The sequence below is a fragment of the Lactuca saligna genome, chromosome 8 (assembly GCF_052625555.1).
Source record: "Lactuca saligna cultivar CGN05327 chromosome 8, ASM5262555v1, whole genome shotgun sequence".
In the NCBI taxonomy this organism is placed as follows: domain Eukaryota; kingdom Viridiplantae; phylum Streptophyta; class Magnoliopsida; order Asterales; family Asteraceae; genus Lactuca; species Lactuca saligna.
The window spans coordinates 191,171,870-191,184,212 of NC_136424.1; positions in this window are offsets into that span (position 1 = coordinate 191,171,870).

Sequence of the window (12,343 nt, forward strand, 5' to 3'; positions counted from 1 at the left end):
GAGATTCATTGAACTTTTTCAATGGCATGTTTCAATCTCGAGTGTGCCCTCTCAAATTTTGTGACTGGGATGCCGAGGATCACAAAACAAGGTGTGAATAACCATACCAATTCACTTGGTACCCTTAATATTATCACCCAATAAATGTGCCGGTTACCCACACACGCTCCATTGATCTATAACAAACATTAAGTCACCCTTCGTGATCCTTACTAGTCCAAGTTAGTGTGTCGGTTACCCACACACGCTCCACCAACGACTTGGTAAGGTATAAAGTGTGAATTCCATGGGCTAGCACCAAATTCACATTTTTCCTAAAGTAACTAAGATTGGGAATTAAATAAAAAAAATATTTAGTTACTTTATAATAATCATTATACTTTTAATGAGAATTTAAAGTCACTGTCCTACCCGTTCGGCTAACAACCCTCCACCGATCAAGTAAGCGGTGGGTGAGAGTGGACACCCATTAAGTCACCATTTTCTAGGAAACAACCTTATACCCACCTTATAGACCGGCTTCGTGAATGACGCCTACTAAAGGTAAAACGACTTATTCTTATACATATATATAATAATTAACCATTAATGTTATAAATAGTATAAGTGTTGAATTTTAACTTTTAAAATTCTAAGTGTTGGAATTAAAGTTTATTAAAGTGTGTGAAACTTTTCCAAATTCCAAAACTTGAGGGAAAATTTTGAAACTATTCAAAACTAATTAATTCCATGATTTATGTGTTTAAAGTAGTTTTAGTCCAAAAACTCTTCAAGTTTCATAACCTAAGGACAAGTTATGGAGGACTTTAAACTAATAAAAGAATTACTTTTCTTTATTTTATAACTTATGAAATTAATTAAGGTTACACTTTATATATTTATTAATGAAGTAACTCTTGAACCTCCATAACATAAGGACAAGACTCTTCATCTTTTGTAACCATCCAAAACTTTTCATTTCATAACTTATGAATTAAAGGTTCATAAAAATGAAGACTCTTCATTTTCATGTAACTTATGTGTTTTAAGTGTGTGTTAAATAAAAGTGACCTTTGGATATCCATAACTAGAGGACAAATTATGGAATCCATTAAAACACATAAATGATCAAGAATTAATTCTAAACAATTCAACAAATAATTCCTATCATCTCCTAAATTCATAAGAACATGAACATGATCATCAAAATTTCAAGAATTATATGAACACATAAAATCATGGAATTTTGATTATAACTTTGAAATTGATCCACCATCATCATTACCACATCAAAAACAGGTTTTATGAGTCCAAAACAGTTTAAGGTAATGATTCTAGACCAATTCCAGCACCAAAACTCGAAGATATGCTGTCTGGGGGTCCAACTCGTCGAGTGCATGAACCAACTCGCCGAGTTGGATGAGTTTTGCCTTAAACTCATCGAGTCCCTTCATGGACTCGGTGAGTCAGCTGTGCAGACAGCATAAAATCTTCGATTTTCAGCAATTTTCATCAAGTATTCAAACAAGCATGCCTAGGCTCTGTTACCAATGTTGGGTTTTGAGCAATCTAACACTTCCTAAGTGTGCATGCAACCCTAATAAACCTTGGATCTATGTTTGTCTAAATACATGCAAAATAATATAATTTTCCAAGGTTTATAACCTATCTAACAAGGCATGGTGAACATTTCAACATAAAACAGTTAGTAGAGATTACATACCTTTGTTGATGAGTTTGGTTCTTGAGGAGTTTGAGGGGCAAGCACCAATAGTGTGAATGCCTCAAATGGAATCACAAAACACCACAAACTCTTGGAAAACTTTGAGAGAGAATACACACTTGTATTTTCGGCCACACACAAGCACACACACACTAGTTCACTAGTTACACTTAGGCACCATTTCATGCTCCATAAGCATGCTTATATAGTGTGCATGGTGAGGGTGAAACCCTAATAACCCATGACCTTTCCTTTCCAAGGATCCATGAGTTAAAAGCTCCATGGATCATCCATGGACTTCCATACAAGCCTAACCCATTAACAAATGAGTGTTAGCCCACACTATATAAAATATAATAGCCCACAATCTAATTAGTCTTCCTTTTAATCTCTAAATTAATTCATAATTAATTTAAGACTAAGACTAATTAAATAACATGACTTCATATTAATATATTATAACTTATAATATATTAATAATCATATGTGTATAACTCTCATAAAATTATCCATAAATAGTTTGGATGAGATGCAACCCAAATGGACCATGTCGGGTCGGGTCAAGTATATACCAAATAAGTTATGGACTTAGACACCTTATCCAACAATATCTAGCCTTAAGAGCTTAGCCCTGATAGTGGGAAAGCCTCAAGTGGAATCACAACACACCATGGATAAAGGATGAACTTGATAGAGAATCTACATACACCCATGAACTCCAAGAGCTTCATGTGTAACCACGAATGGCAGTTTTAGGTCTTGATGCATGTATTTCTATGTGTGGTATTTCAAGAGTCATGGGGATAACCCCAATCCATACCCATGGGTTTCATGATCCATGGTTCATGTGGCACAACTCTTTATGTATCCATACATATACTTGGTCCAACATTGATCATTAGCCCAACACATATAAATATAACTAATTAACATAATTAGTCCCTATAGATTTAATTAGTTTCTTTTGATTACCAAGTTAATTTTTGATCAATACTAATTAACTCATATGATTTCATATTAATATATCATAACTTATAATATATTAATAAATCATATATAACATCTTCTCTCAAAAGTCCATCCTAAAAAATTGTCTTGATGATATGAAACCCAAATAGACCATGCTACTCTCGGGTCAAGTATATACCAATAATAGTTATGAGCTTAGACATCTAATACAACAATTATATCACATTAGAACATGTAGGAAGATATATCCTATTTTGGAATTTGACCGTGAGAGACCTGAGTCTAAGCATTGCATCATACGACAAGAGTTCATTAGAACATGACCCATCGGTCTATTATGGTAATTGAAGGAAAGAATTTATCTTAACTTTGTTAAAAATAAGGAGTCTCTAATAGGGATTAAGACTATGACTAAAAAGGTCACAACTAGAAGTCCAACATAAGGTAGAGAGTGAGTGCAAGATCGAGAATCGCCAGCAGTCAAGAAGTCCAAGAGCTAGATACTCATTCGAAGGAACATACAAGTTACAGTTATTACCTAGGATGAAGAGATAAAATACAGAGTCATTATATAAGCCCTATTTTGTTGATGATTTCGGGACGTAATCATCCTAAGGGGGAGATAATTGTAACTCCCGTAGATTTGAGCCAGTCAATTTAGAGACAATAAGCGTCAAAAATGAATTTTTATGGAATATTATTTAGAAGGAATAATCTTAACCAAGTTATAGTATATTTTAAAAGGTTTTCGTACATATAAAGAGTGTCGAAATCTAAGTTATAACGAAGAAGTTATGACTCGTCAAAGTTTTACGCCCAAACTAGCACAACTCCATGTAACGTAAAAAGTGAATTGTTCATTAATTACTTTTTAGACTTAGAGATCTAAAGAAAAGTCTTAGTATACATTAAACTGAGAACGTGCATATATAGAACGTCCAAACCTCATTTCATATGAGGAAGTTATGATTTTTCTAAGATTTAGGATAGCAGTGCACAACTCAGAATTCGAATTTTAGATTGATCGAGTTTTAGCTGACACAAACTAAATGATAACTAAAGATATCATTAATAGAAGCTGAAAAATAAAAATATACTAAAAAACGGAGTCCGTATGCAGAAGTTATGAATTTTACACGGTCGTTAACAGTGTAATCTTCTCATACTGTTAAGTTTAAAGTCGTTCAAGAAATAGCCAACAGAGACGAAACGAAAGTTATAGAGTACGTCTCCACCTATGTGTGGATATAAATAACATCAAAAACAGAGCTCGTATGCGAATGTTGTGGAACATAGAAGTCGGAATAGTGTTGCTGCGATAGGGGTGATATGGTTGAATCTAGGCCAATGCGTTCTCCCCACGCCTTGCCACCAGATGGTGACATGTGGCACCAAGTCGATGAGTTTGAGGCCAAAACTTGACGAGCTGAGCTATGTTTCAGCCTATAAATACCTTGCGAGATCACCTTCATTTCTCACACCAAAACCAACTTCCCTCTCACTCCAACTTCTCTCTAAACCTCAAAAAAACCCATCTAAAGCCCTAGTAACCTCAAGATACTAGAGGAAAGCCGTTGAGCACCCGAAGGCTCCGAGAAAAAGAGCTTTTTGGTTCAGAAGCTTTGCTCCAGCGGAGCCCGGTTTTTTATCCAAACCCGATGTAAGTGAGATACGCCTACCCTACTTTATATATAGCTTATATTAAAATATAATATCGTTATGATGAATGTATAAATCAGATTGATCAGTGATTCAAAGTCGTTATACTAATTGAACTGCTTAATGGGAGAGGTGTCTAGAATAGTCATGTTGGGCTTGGTTGTTGTATTATAGAAAAGCTATATGCTGAAATGGTCCTAACTCCAAACTACCATGCCTGGTTGATCCTTACATGATAGATCAGGAGGTAGACTCTGGGTTAATGATGAATCTAGACTAATAACTAGTTGAAATGAATATTAGACTAAAATCTAGTGGTAATGATACTGGGTTTCATCGAAGTGAAATAAATTAATGGAAACAAAGCACTGTCTATGTTCGGAATCATCACCTTAACAAGTGAGTGCATAGTACCTTTCATGAACATGATTATAATACAAGTATTGATTGAAGTATTAAATATATGTTTATGTGCAAATTGTTTGATGTTACCCGAAAATACGTGTTAAATAACATACCTAGTAATATATGATGATTTAGGATAAAGAGTAAACCTAAATTAATCATGAGGAATATTGGGTAGTATCTTCTTATGAGTACGAATGAGATATAAATGCAGAATAGAACTTTAAAAACATGTAATTGATATGGGAGCATGGATTAGACATGGTCATTTGTCCTTAGTCATAGAGAATGGATAGGACATAGTTATTTTTCATTAATCCAGGAGTATGGATTTAGACATAGACAAATGTCACCAGTCCGAGAGTATGGAATGGACACAATTATTGATCTGAGAGCATGGATTTGATCCGGGAGTACGGATTAAGTAAATAGGTAAATTTTAAGGTCCGAGAGTATGGATTGTGTTGTTGTGAGTATTGATGGGGTGGGGTCATAGTTGTTTATATATGGTGTAATAATATATTTTGTGAGTTCAAAATTATGTATATGATATAACGTTGTGGGATTGAAATCCCTATGTAGTCACCAAGTTTCCCTACCCGACCCACACATTTTATTTGTATCATAGGTGTCGGTATGAACCTCCATTACCCCGAAAGATTAAGGAGATGAAGATCATTAGTGTAAATGAATGTAAGGTCTGTTTTTGCTTATGTTTCTGTATTGACGATGACATCCCAAAGTTCTAAAAAAATAAACTACATTTCTTTGGAAACGTGCTGATAACATATTTATCATGTTTTTCTAGCAACAAATGTCACACCCCCAAACCGAGAACGACTGAAACATCTGGGGGTGGATGACTTCATGTCCAATATCACAACAATTGAATAATTGAGATCAAAGCATTACAACTATCATATTGGTAAATTATAAGTTTTTACATTGAATTCGAAATGTTGTTTGTTTTATTTCCAAATTCATATGACAAAAATCTATCGTTTCTGTTTGTAAAGTGATGGAGTGTTTTGACAGTGTTTTGGGTACCTGTTTACTGATTTTCTGAGAATATAAGTAGGTTTGAAAAAGTGTCAACAATTATGTTAGTGTGTTCATAAGCATTTTGTGTGACAAAAATCTATTGTTTCTGTTTGTAAAGTGATAGAGTGTGATTCAAAAAAATCCAATCTTGTAAAACTAACTATAGGTCTTAATCCCAAGACCAAAATGATAAGTAGTGTTGTACTAGAAAATAGTATAATTTAGTTTTATCGTTATATAAAATTTATTGAATATAGTGTGTTTCCTTGTATAATAATAAAGTGTACTTCTAGAAAATCCAATATTTTTTTAAATGAACTATAGTCTTAGATACCCTAGGACCAATACGTATAAGTATTGTATTGGAAAGTCGTATATTGTAGTTTTCTTATTTAATTAGAATTAACTGGAGATAGTGTATGTTAGCCTCATAAATGAAATGTATTGTTAATACCCTATGTGAGTTATTATAATTATTCTAAACGACATATATGGCCTTCGCGACATTCTTCAGGCGTCGAATATTATAACATCTTTCACCCCTGACCTGTCGGTCTAACTGTAGCTAAAAATTTAGGTGCGAGATTGTCATTCCCATATAGATCTTTACACATGTATCACATGCTCTTATGGTAGATTTTGGTTATAATACAAGACTTTAGTATGTACTCTAGAAAGTACGTGAAGATAGTGTCTCACAACCTTGTATTAATAGGTTTACGTATAGTGTAATGAAAAACCCATTTTGTTTGTAAATGAAGGTATTACCCTTATAATAGTAGCTACATAGTGTAAAAATAATTATACCTTTATATAATTATTTCTTTGTCCCGAAAAGGAAAATAGTGTATATGTCCCATAAATTATACTTATCATAGTTTATAAAATGTTTTGTTGAAATGAAAAATCTCTCGTATGTACAATTAGCATTTTTCCATGATAATAACATGAGATAATTATATATGTGTAATTTGATATAATTAAACACTTTTGCTCAACATGTTACAAAACTGTTAAGGGCTAATAAGCGATTTTTATATAGTTTATTATTGTAATCAAATTTGTACCCATTATATATATATATATATATATATATATACAGAGAGAGAGAGGGAGAGAGAGTAAGAAATACATAGCATTTTTGTACTCGTTTTTCCCAACTTCGTGTTTTTTTTTTTGTAAAACTTTGTATGTAAAAGTTAGCAAGTTTGGAGGTAAAGTTGTATCGTGAGTTTAGCATTTTGTACAAAAGGTAATAAAAATGTATTTAACGATTCTATATTTTAACACAAGTTCTCTTGTTTTTTACTTGTATTCCTCCCTAAAACATAGAAAATCTCAAAAACGTTAGAGGTATGAACTCACATTGAGTTTGCTCGTGGTTGGATAACAAGGCGATGGTGATGATCTTCAAGTTTTAAACACTTGAAGGTGATTGTATCAACAATTCCAAAGAATCAACCTGAAGAATTTTTCTCCTGGGAATGTTTGAAGATGTTTCTAGGAAAAACATGTCAATATTTAAAGATGTATGAACTTGTTCTTGAGAGAAAAGTGAAGGAGTTTTGAAGACATAAATGAGGAATGGGGTGAGTGTTTTCGGACGAATATATAGAAGGGGGTGAGGGTGACATGATGTTTGCATGTGTTTGTGTAATATATCAAATTGGGAAAAAAAATCCACCAATCATGATCAATCAACCACCGAAATCACTATTCAATTTCGGCGTAACACCACCGAAATCACCAAGTGATTTCGGTCCAAGCTCCAACCGAGAATCCACTTTAAGCCACTGAAATCACATGAGTGAAACCAAAATCCCAAGATTTTCGGTCTTGTACCACCTGAGTCTTCAAGGTCTTTAGTCCTAGCCACCAAAATCTCAAGGTTTTCGGTCCTAACCGAGAACCTTAAAAGCAAGGTATAATTTATGATTTATATCCTAACTATTTGAGTTTCGTTTGACATGTTCGACTTTTGTTGACCTAGAATAGTTGGTTGTCACATTATCCCCCCATTAGAGGGAATTTCATACTTAAATTAGTTCTAGATTGGGTACTCATAAGCTATGGAAAAGATGTGGGTACTTTTGTCTCATTTGATCTTCTCGTTCCTAGGTGTATTCAGGCCCTCGCTTGGCGTTCCAATGGACCTTCACTATGGGTATGCGGCCTTTTTTCTTCCTTTTGACCTCCCTGTCCATGATTTCCACATGTTCTTCTACGAAGTATAGACTCTTATTTACCTCGATTTCAGCGAGTGGAATAACAAGAGTCTCATCGGATAGACACTTCCACAGGTTGGACACGTGGAAGGTGGGGTATACGTTGCTGGGTTCCTATGGTAGTCGAAGTTTATAAGCTATCGGGCCAATTCTAGCAAGGATCTCGAATGTCCCGATATATCTTGGATTGAGTTTCCAACGTTTTCCAAAACATATCATTCCCTTCCATGGTGATACTTTTAACAGTATGCGGTCACCAACTTGGAACTCCAAGGGTTTGCATCACTTATCTTCATAGCTCTTTTGCCGATCCTGAGATGCCTTTCATCGTTCACGGATCTGAAAAATCTTCTACTTTGTTTCTCGTATGATCTCAGGGCTGGTAAGAGTGTTTTTTGGAACTTTCCCCCTTTATTTCCATTTGTCACCCACCTCAGCCCAACATAAGGGTGGTCTGTACTTGCGCCGATAGAGAGCTTCGAATTGCACAACTTTGATGCTAGTGTGATAGTTGTTATTGTATGAAAATTTGATGAGTGCTAAATAGGTATCCCAGGCCTTACCAAAGTCTATAACATAAGATCTTAACATGTGCTCCATCTTCTGAATGGTCCTCTCACATTGCCAGTCAGTTGGGGGGTGATATGTTGTACTCATGTCGAGTTTGGTTCCCAAGGACTTTTTTAGTGATTGCCAAAACTGTGAGGTAAATATACTATATCTGTCAGAGATAATGGATATTGGCAGACCATGTAAGCATACGATCTCTTTAATGTACGTCCAAGTTAGCTTCTACATCTTGTCAGTCACTTTTATTGGCAGGAAGTGTGCAGATTTGGTCAACTTCTCAACAACATCCAAATGGTGTCAAGACCACCCATTGTGCTGGGCAACTTGGTTATGAAATCCATACTTATCCTCTCTCACTTCTACTCGGGTATATCTGGTTGTTGTAGTAAACTTGAGGGCTACATATTCTACCTTGACATTGGCTAAATTCAGGCACTTTCCCACATACGTAGGGATTTCTGCCTTCATGTTTGGCCACCAACAAAGTTTCTTAAGGTCAAGGTACATCTTGTTTGAACCGAGATGAATAGAGTATCTGGTCTTGTGAGCCTCATTCATGACAACGTCTCTGTACCCTCTAAATTTCGGTGTCTAGATTCGGTTAATGTGATAATAAGCTCTGTCATCCTTAACTGTAAGGTTCTTATCCATTCCTCGCAAGCCTTCATTTACGACATTCTCAAGTTTCAAGGATTCCAATTGAGCCTCTTTGATCTGTGTGGACAGGTGTGAATGGATGGTCATCGTTAATGATTTTACTTGGCGACCCGAGTATTCTTTTCTACTGATGGCATCTACTATTACGTTGGCCTTGCCTAAATTATAGTGAATCTCACATTCGTAGTTATTTAGTAGCTGTACCCATCGTCGTTGCCTCATGTTGAGTTCTTTCTGCTTGAGAATCTGCTAAAGACTCTTATGGTCCCTGAAGATTGTCAACATCTATTGGGTTTTGAGCATAACATCATTGCTATGGTGTACATGCAACCCTAATTTCTTTGGATGCAAGTTTTTCTAATTTGAACATACAACTATAAATACCAAAGCAACAACCCTTTGACTAGCATACATATTTATAAATTGACATATGATTAGGGTTAGAGACTTTACCTCTCTTGTGATGTAGCAATAAAAAGTTTAATCCTTTTTAATCTTGACTTTTGAAAGCCTAGTGCCCCATGTGTTGCACCTCTAATGGAGTCACAAACAGCCAATGCAATAAGATGACTTAGAAGTGATGAAGAATTCGGTCAGGGAAACTCCAAGAAGACTTAGAGCCGAATTCTCATGCGAAGGGGTTAATTTATAGTAGAGGCTACTAGGGTTTATAAGGTAGAAACCCTAATTTCTTTGCTTAGGCCTTAGGTAATCCATGGAGCCCTTCTAGAAAACCCCTCGGAATAAATCCTTGTGAGCTTCCCATATATTTCGTCTAATCTCTTCTATTAGGAGTCCACGGCTTAACTAGCAAGTAACAGTTAATTGCAATATTAGTCCCCTTTTATTTAATTAGTCTCTTCTGATCACCAAACTAATTCCAAATTAATTTATGAACAATACTAATTAAATAATATGATTTCCAAATAATACATTAATAAAACCATTTTAAGTACTAACTTATTATTCATATACTAAATCGTACTCTCTCTCCTTTTGTCATCCTATCAAGTTGCATGAGTGAAGGCAACCCAAGAGGGTCATGCTAATAATCAAACCAAGTACATACCAAAAATACTTATGGTCTTAGATAACTAATCCATCAGTCTCCCACTTGGGTAAGTCTATTAACTATTATCGCAAGTACGACTTCAGAATCTGATTAGCAATCGTAGCTTTCAAAAGTTGTTGTCAAACTCTGATCTAATTGGCAACGCGTCCTTTAGATAAGGTATCCTATATTCCTCCAATATAGATATCTTATAAATTGAGACATGGATTATAATCCAACAGTCTCCACTTGGACAAGTCTAATAATTATTATTGCATATACAACTTCAGAATTTGATTACCAATCGTAGCTTTCAAAAGCCGTTGTCAAACTCTGATCTTATCAGCAACATGTAATATATTCCTCCATTTTAGATATCGTATGAACTGAGACATGGATTATAATCATTCTCACTGTTCATTTTTTGTTTCCCGATTCCCGATTTATAACGACTAACAATAGACTTCAGTTGAACACATCAACTTATTCCAGGGTTGGCCAAGTGCTTAGGGTTTCTTCATTAAATCATCAAGGGGCCCACAGATATCACTTTTATCCCACTTTAGGTAAATGGAACGGATGAACTTCAACTCATATGCTTGCTCTATTTACTCATCAAGTCACACACAACAATATGTTTTATAACACCAAGTTATTGGTATGTTTACATATTATCAATGTGCAACCGACTTGCAAAATACAACTATATGTCTCCGTTTCAAGAATATAAGATATTATCGTCTCACAATCACTCGTGATAAAATACATGAAGTGATTCACATGAGTGTGGGTTTAATCCAATACTCAAATCTTATTTCAGGAGCATTCATGAACACTGCAACAAACTTTTGCTATGTCTAAATGCTTTAGACAATCTACAGTCGGATTCATGATAGTCTTACCTCATTACCAACTTCTCAACTACGATTGACTGTGGATGTTTGAATAAGCTATTTATTCTGGAAGTCAAAACATGTGAAATGAAACACAAGAATAATCGAATCCAATATGGCCTCAACACTTTGAGTATAAATAAAACACCTTTTATTTAATCACCATATTGATTACACATTATTCATTGTATAATGTTTCGATTAATCAACTTAACACTTGAATTCTAACAATAGTTGTCCCATGCTCCAATCATGCACATAATGTTTGCCTACGGTCCTTACTGTGTGAAATAGATCAATTGAACACATTTCTAATGATGCTCATTTCACAAATCCTAATCCTTAAAACAAGTGTAAGAATACCAAATTCATGCTATGTATTAGATTCTAACATTTTCCGCAATGATCCTTTTGTAATGACATAGCACCAAAGTCACAAGGACTTTGCCAATGATATTACAAAGTGCTCTATTGGAGATTGTTACAATATAACTCTATACATATGAAGTATCACATTCAAGGTACATTCCTTTGAACATCCTTCTTGCGTTAAAGTTCCTAATCTACATAGATTCTTAATATCCATCTCCTATTATGGAAACTTTTCTATATTTTCTATATGATAACTCATTCTTAACAAAATCATATCTATTCATAATAATGTCGATATGCTCCATCCATTACTACACTTCCAACTTCCCACAAGCAACCAATCCTTGGCGAACCTTATATTGTCCTTGATAGTTGTTTAACTGTAAAACTTGTGCAAGTATTATTTAATTTTCTAAATTTTAGGGGTTTAATTTTGGGACACGACGAGTTTGGAGCCCTGACTCGTCGAGTAGGGGACATTTCAAGGATGAGGGATATAGGCCCTACTCGACGAGTTGGAAGGCCAACTCGACGAGTAGGTACTGTAAAGGTAAAACCTAAATTTAGGGTTTGCACCCTATATAGCCTCTTTAAGAACCTTGAGGCAGACCTTCCATCAGCCTCCAAACCATAAGATTGTCTGCGCTAAACCCTAATCCCCATTCTCTTAAGTTTTGTGAGTTAGAGTGACTTATGGAGCTTGGAAGGATGGAAATAGCTAGAAGAAGAAAAATACCCATCAAACCAAGCCTTTACTCTTGAGCTTGACCATCTTGTGGACTGTGGTAAGCCTTCAAGA